The following is a 12,926-nucleotide window of genomic DNA, read 5'->3' on the forward strand; positions in this document are numbered from 1 at the left end:
AAAAATGGGTTTAAAAAATTGTCTTGTTTTTAATTTCTAAACAAAATTCGCCAATTTCAAAATCCATATTTCATTTTACAAGATTGGAAAAAATGTGCGAGAATAAAATAAAGTTGTATAAAATAACGTCGAAACTAGAAAATTTTCAGTGTCATCATTATCAAGCTTGGTAAGTAGATTGAGATCCCAAACGCACGAAAATATTAATAGTTGACAAAATTTGTGAAAGACGCAATTTTTTGTTGAAATTATGAACATTTTTTGGCATTATTTTTGCTAAAAGGGTAGAAACCTTTTTTATTGTTTATTTATTTCACAGAGCTATATATAAATACATGTATAAGGTTTATTTTACACAAGTTTAGAACATAATTTTACAAGATTTACGAAATTACGTCGGTTTTAATCCTCCGTTTAATTAACATCAGCGTCGAATAGATTTATTTTAAATGCGAATAAAGCAAATATAAATTTTAGATACGAGTCGAGCCGTCCTTAATTAATTATTTAATTCAGATGAGGATTGGAGCAATTGTTAATTAATTATTTAAGATAGATATGTATATACAACGGAATAACGTTTGTTTTTAAATTAAACTACTGATGCTGAATAGCTTGCAAAAATCTGCGTAATAATGTTTTGGGGGAAATTAACTAAATTTCCTTTATTCGAATGCACTATGATCAAATAATTCACCAAGGGACCATGAGTCTCTTAAATTACACAATCACTTATTTATTTACCCCGAATCCAACTCGAACAGATACTTAACTAACTACGTACTAATCTACACTACTAACTAGACTATTCTACTTGCTTACTTACTACTTCTAACTGCTCCTATTTCACTACTCATTGACTGACTGATTGACCGAGCTTTTTTTTGTCTTTCTTTTATTCTTGGGTCTTGTCAAACTCTGCTGGAATGAGACCAACTCATTCCAACAGCTTTGGTACAAGTTGCTTAATCTAAATGTATCTGAGCAGAAGTGCAACATTGCAACAATAATAAATGTCAAATTTTAGCATGGAATTAAAATTTTGAATTTTGGATTTGCCAAAAATACAACACTATTAGGTAATATATTTCAGGCAAAGATCATGATAAATTATAAGATTTTGCTAGATTACAAAAATCCGAGTTGATTTGAATCTCCTATTGGAAAATATGAGTAATATTTAACAGCGTCGAAAAGAATTATTTTAAATATGAATAAACCAAATAATTATAACTTTTATATATGAGACGAGACGTCTTTAATTAATTAACGATGCTGATTAAGTGTTTGCAAAAATCTATGGCATTATTATGAAAATCTAAATTAGGTAAAATTTCACGATGTTTTTTGTAAACTTGTTACGCTTTGCAAAGATTACGAAAGTAAAATTAAGTTACAAACGTACCATAAACTTATAGGCGTCTTTTCACGTATTTGTTCTTTATACATATTAAGAACACAATTTGTAGCATATGGAATCTAAGTAACTTCCATATTTCGATTGGCGTGCAAAAATTGCAAAAATTGGCGTGAATTTGCATCGTCCGAAGATCAAAATATAAACAACAAAAGATTATTTCGCAAAAGATTATTTTAAATGTGACAAAATCCAATACAACTTTTAGATATGAGGGGAACCTGTTTTCAATTAATTATTCAATCGAACTAACAATGCTGAATAGTTTCCAAAAATCTCCGCAATAATATTTAGTGTCCAAATGTTCTCATTTATTTTAATTTTTTGAGTGCGAAAATAAATTAATCATTATAATTTTACAGGAATCACACAGATCGTATGATAATTTATTAGGATGCAGAACTATTTTGACACGAAGTTTACAAAAATCTGAATCACTTTAATCCTCCATTTGAAAACACGAATAACAACAACAGCAAGTTTTTGTATGCAATAATAGAAATCGAGATAATTTATTTCATACAAGTTTGTATAATACTTCCTACCGTACCACAAAATTTACGAGATTACAAAAATCCATGTGAATTTTAATTAGTGGTCTTAACGGTTCTCGGTTCTCATAGAACCGAACCGGAACCGATGGCTCGGTTAGGTTCCGGTTTATACGGAGAACCGAACCGAAACTTTTATTACCGGTTCGGTTCCGGTTCCAAGTCTTTGAGAACCGAACCGAACCGGCCGGTTCGGGTTGAACCGAACTTCATACATAAATACATTAGCGAAGTTAATCATATTTTCGAAAAAGTTTTACGAATTTCCCGAAATACACATAGTTTCCAAAATGAAATTTTGACGTGGCCGCACTGCCTAAGTTCCCAAAATGAAACTTTGACTTGGTCACACCCCCAATGTTTCCAAAACCAAATTTTGACTTGATGACACGCCCAAAGTTCCCAAAATGAAACTTTTATTTGGTCACACCCCCAATGTTTCCAAAACGAAATTTTGACCTGGTTACATCCCCAATGTTTCCAAAACCAAATTTTGACTTGATGACACCTACAAAGTTTCCAAAATGAAATTTTCACCCCCAAAGTTTCCTAAACGAAATTTTTACCCCCAAAAGTTTCTAAAATGAAATCTTTACTTGGTCACACCCCAAAGTTTCCAAAATGAAAATTTGTCTTGGTTACACCCCCAATGTTTCCAAAATGAAATTTTTACTTGGTCACACCCCAAATGTTTCCAAAATGAAATTTTTACTTGGTCACACCCCAAATGTTTCCAAAATGAAATTTTGACTTGGTTACACCCCCAATGTTTCCAAAATGAAATTTTTACTTGGTCACACCCCAAATGTTTCCAAAATGAAATTTTTACTTGGTCACACCCCAAATGTTTCCAAAATGAAATTTTGACTTGGTTACACGCCCAAAGTTCCCAAAATGAAACTTTTATTTGGTCACACCCCCAATGTTTCCAAAACGAAATTTTGACCTGGTTACATCCCCAATGTTTCCAAAACCAAATTTTGACTTGATGACACCTCCAAAGTTTCCAAAATGAAATTTTCACCCCCAAAGTTTCCTAAACGAAATTTTTACCCCCAAAAGTTTCTAAAATGAAATCTTTACTTGGTCACACCCCAAAGTTTCCAAAATGAAATTTTGTCTTGGTTACACCCCCAATGTTTCCAAAATGAAATTTTTACTTGGTCACACCCCAAATGTTTCCAAAATGAAATTTTTACTTGGTCACACCCCAAATGTTTCCAAAATGAAATTTTGACTTGGTTACACCCCCAATGTTTCCAAAATGAAATTTTGACTTGGTTGCACCCCAAACTTGGAATTGTTTTCTAACTTCAATAATATATACATAAGTGGTTTTGCTGTTGACATGTATTAGAATTTGCTTGTTTAAATACAGATAAGTTATTGGCTTATATGTGAAATTTCATCAGAAACACGTCAATTAGCATTGTTTGTTGTTTATTGCATATTAATAACACTACCGGTTTGACCCGAACCGCCGGTTCGGTCACGGTTTGGTCCGGTTCCGGTTCGGTTCCAACTAAAAAAGTTCGGTTCTGTTTCGGTTCTTCAATTCTGGTTCTCGGTTCTAAACCGGTTCTTCCAAGAACCGAACCGAACCGCACCGTTGAGACCACTAATTTTAATCTTTTACTTTTATATAATTTAAATACTCATTGATCAAAAATGAAGAGAAATTATCAAAATTCTCAAAAATCGACCACAACTTGTAAACATTTGAGTTTGTCTTGGCATTGGAATACGTACGTTGAATCTTAAAAATGCATTGTCTCCTTATCATCAAACATTACACAAATGGACAGAAAATTCCTGTCACGAATTAAATTTTTTTAAGAAATTTGCAAACAAGAAAACTTTCACCTGAAAAAAAAACAATTCGGTATGTATATTTACAGAAAATTTAAAACGGCGAGAAAATCCGGCATAAAAATCAATCCATACAAACAAATCCGGAGGTGCGTTTTTTTGGAATTTCGCCTTACTTTTTCAATAAAATTTGCTGAAAAACAAGGCGAGGGCTACACAAGGCTACATTGAATGTAGCTTTAGTGTATTTTTGAAAATTTCGATTGATTTCGTGAAAGATTTCACCTGGATGTTAAGAATTTGTACAAAATTATTTTCAGAAACTTGCAAACGGTGAGAAAACATGACATAAGTTCCTCAAAATTGAGGGGCATGCGTCCTTTTTTAAATTACGCATTGAATTATTGTTTATCTGAGCAAATTAGTATTACAAAGAAATGTAGGCTTGGGTAGCACAAAATAGATAAAATGGGAGGAATTATTATAAAGAGAAATATCGAATTTAATTTTGGGCCAAAATTTTGGTTACTCGTAAATCCTATCTAAAAATAAACATTTCAATATGAAATATTTTCAGAAAATTGAACTCGGTGATGAAACATGGCATTTAAAGTGTATGCAAAACGTTAAGCTGGATTCGTTTTTATTTCAATTTCGCATTCAATTAATTTTTTTAATTGAATGCGTTAATTACTAAAATAATTAAAAACATCCGGTCAAACATTTTTGCTTGCATGGTGAATCTTGTTCTTTTTGCGAAGGAAGAAATCTTCGCAGATCAAGAGCATTGCTTTTTTAAACTGGTTTCATCTTGAAGAAGAGTGATACTTGCATAATTTAAATTTGCGGGAAGACCATGATCGATTTCAGAGATCATAAAGCATCTCACTTGATTATATGATACAAAAAAATGAGGTGCAGTGGTCAAAATTCTGAAAAATCGACCAGAGGCATCATCGTTTATCACAAAAATTGGCTGGAACCATATTTCTTAAAAATTGGTTCATAAAACTGCAAAACCTAAAAATTTACAATTTTTTATACATCTTTATTATATGTACATATTTCCAAAAAATTGCAATTTCGCATTTTATTAGATAAGAATTTTTTAGCAAATTAGTCCAACATAAACTATTGTTATAAAAAAATTGAAAAAATACGAGGAATTATTGTATAGGAAACGAATCAATTGTAATTTGCTTACAAATTTAGGACAAAATTTTGGTACCTCATCTGAAAATATACAGCTGAATACAGATTTTTTTCAAAAAATTAAAAAAGGCAGAGTAATTTATTTATCTAGAGACTTGGGACAAAATTATGATTACAATAAGCATCTCATGAAACCTGAAATTAACAACTTGTTATGTAATCTTTTCAAAAAATTGAAAACGGCATTACATTAAATCGGTAGAAAAAATTAAGCCGGTTGCGTTTTCATGTAAATTTCGCATTCTATTTTTAATAATTTTTGGCAAAGAATATTAAAAATGGGAGAAATTATTACATAGGAACATATACAGTTATAATTTTTAGAAATTTAAGACAAAACTATCAAGAAGTTAAGCTTTACCAAAAAAATTATATTAAATAAAGAACCAAAACTGCTAGAAAGTCTGGCATTAAATTTAATTCATGAAAAAAATAAAGGTGCATACGTTCTTTTATGCAATTTCGCATTCGATTAAAAAAATTTGCAAATTGGCATCACAAAATAAGATTGCGAACGCGGGTCATGTCAAAGTTTGTAACCTTCGTAACTGGTATGTAAACTTACAAACTTTTACACACATTTCTAAGGAATTTGATTTATGAACTTTTAAGAAACTTTTGAGAACTGCAATTGCATGTTTTTAGTTCGTAAATAATTCAAGTAGTTATTGATATTTAAGTTGAAATCAAAGTTACTTACGCTTATGAGACATTTTTTTCGTAAAATTTTTTTTACCAAAATGTTTACAATGTTAACGCACGTCAAATGTGTGTAAACTTACAAACCTAACGCAGTTACGTAGTTACAAACTTGACGTGATATCCTTCATATAAAATATAGAATTGTAGTTTTTTTTAGACATATAATTTTCAGGGGTCAAGCAGTCCGCAATAACGCATATTCAGTGTTTAAGTGTTTTCATGCATTTTTAATTTTTGAGTTGCAAACATGTTTGCTTAAAAGAACCGGTGCAATTTAAGAGGAATCATGGATCGTGATAATTTATTTTGTACATATTTGTAGCACTATTTACAAGGTTTACAAATATCTGCATCAATTTTGATCCTCCATTTGAAAATATGGACATCAAACAACAGCGTCAAAAAAGAAAAAAAATTAGTAGGAAAAAGTCAAACATACCAAACTTTTTTGTAAGTTTGGATGGTGTGGGCGATAAAACTCCGGAGGACGCTCTGCGTGGACGATGGGGGTTGCAGGAAAGAGGATTACCACTCCGAAGGACGCCACACAGTAGGCGAGTAGCCGAGGTAGAATAGAGAGCAACTCGCTTGGGAAGACACCCCCACTATGACACAATGTTCCCCCCGTATGGAAAATATGCACAAGTACTCGGAGGATTTTACACACAATATGGTATCCGAATTCAGTCACCAAAAGTACGAAGGGGGCACACACACGAGTTTATCTTTCATAGACAGAGATATCAAACATTTATTACACGTCGCTTTGTAATTTTACAAATAGAGTCTATTTTATGAAGTGAATGGTGTAACTAATGGGAACTTAAATATTGTGGGAAACTTATTGATATATGTATGTGGAGTATACGGAGAGTGAGAAGAAGCTTGTACTTCTCCCGACGCCAAATCCTCTCTGCCGTGATTCTTGCAGGGCGGATGGTATTTCTCCTTCTGAAGGAGACGACGCTACTCCTTGTCCTTGAACATAATGTATAGAGAAGCTGGAGTCACTGTCCGGACAGTGATAAGAATGTATGGATATGGAGACGAGAGTGATGAGAAGGGAGGATGCATGGTATGCATAATTCCTTCAGGACCCTCGGGGACTTAAGGGTGGTCTCCACCGTTTTCCGGGTGGAAGTTGGAGACGAAGCGGGGGCAGCGAAACCGGACGTTCCCTGGAAGGCCGCACAGATAACAAATTGGGACAGTCCTTCCATTGGGGAGATAAATTCGTAGTTGGTCGGTGAGACGGTTTGAGAAGGGGGAATTTCTCCCGTAAAAGTGATGGTGGTGGGCGATCGTCCGTGGAGCTTGACGCGGGATGATGTCCCGTGGATGACGTGGGGGTCGTGGACGGCGTATTAGTGGTGGACGGCGTATTAGTGGTGGACGGCGTATTAGTGGTGGACGACGTGGGGGTCGTGGACGGCGTATTAGTGGTGGACGACGAGGTGGGAAGAATCTCTGTGGGGTGGGTGGATGAGTTGGTCGTGCCGGAGGGGCAACGTGGTTGTCCTGTCGCCGTGGGATGGTCGCCGTGGGATGGTGGGATCGTATTTTATGAAGTGAATGGTGTAACTAATGGGAACTTAAATATTGTGGGAAACTTATTGATATATGTATGTGGAGTATACGGAGAGTGAGAAGAAGCTTGTACTTCTCCCGACGCCAAATCCTCTCTGCCGTGATTCTTGCAGGGCGGATGGTATTTCTCCTTCTGAAGGAGACGACGCTACTCCTTGTCCTTGAACATAATGTATAGAGAAGCTGGGGTCACTGTCCGGGCAGTGATAAGAATGTATGGATGTGGAGACGAGAGTGATGAGAAGGGAGGATGCATGGTATGCATAATTCCTTCAATGGAACGGAATTTTAGATGGCAAAAATTTTTCGAGATCAGTTTGCAAAAAAATGTGTGTGATAATGAATGCCAAAATATTTTTGCATTAATTGAAACTGTTTCTTTTACGGAGAGAAACAATTGCATCAAATGCACTATTATTTTAAAATTCGCTTTATCATAGTTTAAAGAATTGCCTTGATTCTAATTTATGAAAAAATCGCCAATTTCAAAATCAATAGGTTTCAAATTTGCACAAATGAAAAATAATTCGCGTAAATACAACTAAAATTGAACAAAAATAACGTCAGAATGAGAAATTTTTAGTATCAGGATTATCTAATTAGGAAAGTACAATAGATTTAGCGGAGACATCAAATTATGAATTAATGACAAAAACTTGTGATAAATGTGAATTATTTTTGAAATTATGGAAATATTTGAGTGTTATTTTTGTTAAAAGGGAGAGAACATTTTTTATCATTTATTTATTGCACAGATCTGTATGCAAACATATATATACGTACATTATAAAGTTTATTTTGCACTAGTTGATGGCATAACTTTAAAAAATTTACGAAATTACAACAATCGGCGCCAATTTTAACACTCTATTTGAAAAATGAAAACACCAGCGTTGAAAAGAATTATTTTAAATGTGAATAAATCAAATATACGTTTTAGATACAATCAATCAATTAATTAATTGAGATGAGGATTGGAACGATCATTAATTAATTAATGCAATGAAATAGCGTTTCTTAAATAAACTATCGATGCTGAATAGTTTGCAAAAAAGCAACTGCGTAATAATAAGTTCAAATGTTTGCATGGAATTTAAATTTTGAATTTAGGAGAGAACTATTTCAATACTAGCGTATAGCCCGGCCAAGGCCGTGTTCTAGAGTTCCAGCGGGGGGTGTGCCCAAAGCGAAAAATCTGTCATACTATACTTTAAATAATTCCCAGTGGAGAGTTTGTCATACCACATACATACATCAGAGTGAGGGTTTGCCCAAGTCATACTGCATTTTAATTAATCTGGTCACATGACAATTTGATTTCCCCCTGTGTGAGTAGTTGAATAGCTAATTACTTAAATTCCCGTCGCGTGGGAGTAACTGCATAGCTAACAATTTAAATTCCCACGCTTCACGCTCCCGTTAAGTTCCATAAACCCCGTTAACTTCTACAATTAGATAGATAGATAGATAGAAGATTTATTTCTCATTAGATATGGCCGAGGCCCTCATCATTATAAGGTTACAGAGTTGTACATATGTGCAAATGTATAGATAACCAAATAGGTAGCCAGAGGAATGGAGGAAAAACCCAACTATGGTGGAGAGTTGGGAAAACCTCCATCACCTCTGGGAATGTGGCCCAGAGGTCCATTCGGCTCTGACTACCTGGACACCAGATATGCCAATGAATGATAGAGATCATAGGTAGATCCCATGAGATAGTGGTGATATCCAAATGAGGACGGCGCCGTGACGGCGGAAGTAAGATGAGTGAAGGTTGTTGGGCGGGGCGTCCACGGACCACGAAATACCTTAGCGCCCTCACGGGCACGGGCTACGTGTCCCCTTCACGGTCACACAGTGTGACCAGGGCCGAGCGACTACCCACTTGCCCCTTCACCCCTCACAGCACAACCAGGTCATGGGACCCCCGTAGGCCCGACTACGCTGCCCACCGCCATGCACGACCCCGTCCTCACTCTTCCACAAACCACCCCCCACGGTCACCACCCCGACATACCAAACAATGACCTGCCTGGGGGAGTCCTCCTTGGCGTAGATCCTCCCGTGCACTGGGTCCGGCGAGTCCATCTTCGCCTGATGGCTCAGCTTGTCGTTGCTGGGACGGGTGTGGCAGGGGGTGTCACCAGGCACGCAGGTGGGGGGTGTGAGTGGACGAGGCTCACATGGCGAAAAGGCTGGGACACACTTGACTTGCCCTGGCACACCCGCGACCCAGATGGAAGAGAGAGAATCCAGTTGCAGAGCGAGAGAGAGACACGTTGTGCACGGTTGGAGGCCAAAGAGGATCTCAAACTTCTACAATTAACGCCAAGCTATTGACGGATTCGGATTCAGCGTCAAAAATACATTCGAATTGATATGCGACATCACGAATAAGCCATATTTGAACCCCACGGTCACGGGAAGGTCACGGGGGCCTCGCAGGTCAAAACCATTGGCGGCGTTGGATTCAGCGTCAAAAATACATTCGAATTGATATGCCACTCGCTGTGTGTGGAGTTTCTCAAACTAAAATAATTAATTAATAGTGATTATCACGATCACTTGTCATGATAACCACTATTGATGAGTGATGTATGTATGTATGTATGTATGCATGTATGTATGTATGTATGCTGCTCACTCAGTGTACATTTTCATGCATGTATTCTTTCATGCAGTGTGGTGGTGGTGGTGGCTCCGCTTTTTTCTTTGTCTCCTCTAATCCTCTCCTCATTTGCATAATTCTCCACAGGCAGACAGCCAGCCAGGGAATACGCTGGGTCTTTATCAGCGAATACAGATCACTTAAAGAAGGATGAAGATATGGTTATTGTTTCAGTATAGGGAAATGGGGTTCCAAATGCTGTGATTGGCTGACGATTTTTATGGGCATCCGCCCATAAAAACAGGGCCGTGGCACAACTCAATTTTTCCCAATCTCAATTTTCCCATTACTTGGAAATCTCACTCCTTTCTTGGCACCAAAATCAGGTGTCTCCTTTACCATCATTCTTGCTGCCAAACTCGGAAAAGCTGAATAATTAAAAGATTATTTAATATCTACAAATTAATTTTCTGACATCCACTCAATTACATAAATCGGTTCAACTCACCACAAGTTAAGCTCTAAGCTTCAACTCTCGGTAAGTAGTAAAAGAATTACTATTTTCTTTCAACAATGAACGGTGGGGACACAAATATGGTGGTGACACGTTCATTTTTACGAGTGATTTGGATGTTAATTTATTGCGATTTATTGGTACAGGTAACTGCTAAGGACAATTTTTCATCCATTAATTTTGCGACCTCTCTGCCGTGCCCTTACCAGAAATCTGTGTCATCGCCGGCCAACCTGGTTAATAACAACTTTAACTGGATTCTGCAGCAATAAGGACCAAGGAACTTGTATTTCGTAATGTACTATATTTTATTGAAGTATAGACTCATCAATTACCATTAGTTGTTGTTCGTGACCTGGTAACAGTGTGAAATTGTCGGAAACTTCGTTAAAGTTTTACAAGATTCAAAAATAGTTTCCCATATAATGAACGGTGAATACACATATATGTAAGTTCATGTATGGTGAAAACACGCTCATTGTTGGAAATCAAGTTCCACTAAATTTATTTTTGTGAATTGCAGATATAATATTTGTGCCAATTGTTACTCAATATTGTGACCTATTGCCCCTTCCTCCACCAGATCCGTGTCTCCACCGGTCAATTTATCTGATCTATCAGTGTGCGTTTCTACAAAGCAAATTCAAATTATATCTTCACACCCACTCTTTCGCTACCAATGAGCAGTCGAACTAAAATGTATTAATTTTATTACAGGTTCACCTATTTGGCCAAACAAGGGTACTTAAATCAATGTGACTTTGTCAAGACTATTAAAAAACTTTCAAAACTTCGCTTAAGGTAAATTTTATTTTGATCTTAAAAATAGTTTCTTTCCTCTAGAATTAAAAGAATAATGAACGGTGGAGACACATTAATATGGTGGAAACACGTTCATTATTGCAAGCAACTGTTACATCAATATTTCCTTGTTATTTTGTTTAATTACAGACTCATCAATTACTATGAGACCTTGTTCGTGACTCGGGAATAGTGTGAAATTCTCAGGAACGTCAGTAAAGTTTACCAGGTTCAACCATAATATTAAAATAATAGTTTCTTATCTCCAAAAATTAAAAAAGCAACGAACGGTGGACACACACATGTATATGGTGGAAACACGTTCATTTTAATTACAGATTTGCCTTCATGTACACAAATTCAGTGTGACTTTATCAAAACCTTCTTCAAAATCTTCTTAAAATAAACAATTAACGGTGGAGACACATAAATATGGTGAAAACACGTTATTTGTTTCAAGCAGGTTTCAAATTACTAATTGCTTGTTATTTTTCGCAGGAAATCCAGTTGCTCAAAACATTTATTTGAATTTAATAAACCGTCGTTTGTCACGGTCCGAAATATAAAGTGTTGCGGTACTAATTGTGATAATTCTTGAAACCAAGAAAATCGTAATTACTCCTTTCTGCCAAAGCGTCAGGTACAACTTCCGATGCAAAATAACTCATTTCTCTCATTCTTTTTTCCTCTGATAGCTAATTTTAGTTTTTTAAAGGTTCCAGCAGTGGTGTAAAATTCTCGACATCGATAAGGAAAACGTATCACCTAAAACTGTCGTTTGCAGCAAACACTTTTAGCCACCTTCAAGAAATTTCTCAAAGAGTTTTACCGACCTCTCCACCCCATTTGTGTCTTCACCATTGTCTGTGTCTCCACCGAAAGGGGGGTGGGTTAATTTATCCTTTATATGAACAAGAAGATAAAGATTAGAAATAAGTTTCACTACAGTTTGAAGTAGAAGAACCAGAACCACATTCAACTGTTTCCATTTTCCTTATATACTCAAGGCACGAAAATTATTGCTACTATTTATAATAAAATATTTTGCAACCGGGAAATTATTTCGATGTTTGTAAAATTAAAGTAAAATTGTATTTATGCTAAATCAATTTTTGTTGCAATAAATTTGGTTGTAAATCTGCATCACAACAACTTTCAGTTTTTAATTAATTATTCGAACTTAGAAAGTCGCAAAAATTCTCCATTCGAGATGACGAAAATCTGTACAAAAATTAAGTCACATTAAATCCTGAGCATGGTTGTAAAACTGCTCTGACATATCTTGTCGTTAAACTTACTTAATAATTGATGATGGTGGGTGGGTGTGGTAGACACCGAAGCACGAAAAACTGTTTTTTTGTTCTGGGACGTAAAATATAAAGTGTGATGAGAAGAGATGGTAAAGGGTAAAGTGAGACGGATGGTGCGCAGCGAGTGCTACGGCTTCATTTATGCGGCATCAAAAATACATGGAGAAATTTGAACTGCGAACCAGCCAATCACATCATTCCAGCCCCGTCCTATACTGAATAACTAACATTGGAACTGTTTATCTCTATAGGATACCATGATCGTTGGGTCTTTATGAGTAGTGATCATTTAATCACAGGTCGTGACAATTTACAAAGTTTACTAAATTATACAAATACGAGTCAATTTTAATCCCTATGTGATCACATTTCAGAGATCTTAATAAAAAATGAGGAGAAATTGTCAAAATTT

At 35.8% G+C, this 12,926-nt stretch overlaps 2 long non-coding RNA genes across 2 annotated transcripts; both read left to right on the forward strand.

Annotated features, from left to right (window-relative positions):
• Nucleotides 1-10,899: 10,899 nt before the first annotated feature.
• Nucleotides 10,900-11,492, forward strand: LOC118438521. Its single transcript, XR_004836882.1, has 3 exons — nucleotides 10,900-11,025; nucleotides 11,121-11,204; nucleotides 11,355-11,492. It is a non-coding gene; the product is annotated as an uncharacterized LOC118438521 (long non-coding RNA).
• A 76-nt stretch (nucleotides 11,493-11,568) lies between these two features.
• LOC118438505 lies at nucleotides 11,569-12,371 on the forward strand. Its single transcript, XR_004836870.1, has 3 exons — nucleotides 11,569-11,639; nucleotides 11,703-11,844; nucleotides 11,920-12,371. It is a non-coding gene; the product is annotated as an uncharacterized LOC118438505 (long non-coding RNA).
• Nucleotides 12,372-12,926: the final 555 nt, after the last annotated feature.

The sequence above is a fragment of the Folsomia candida genome, unplaced genomic scaffold (assembly GCF_002217175.1).
Source record: "Folsomia candida strain VU population unplaced genomic scaffold, ASM221717v1 Fcan01_Sc022, whole genome shotgun sequence".
NCBI lineage: Eukaryota > Metazoa > Arthropoda > Collembola > Entomobryomorpha > Isotomidae > Folsomia > Folsomia candida.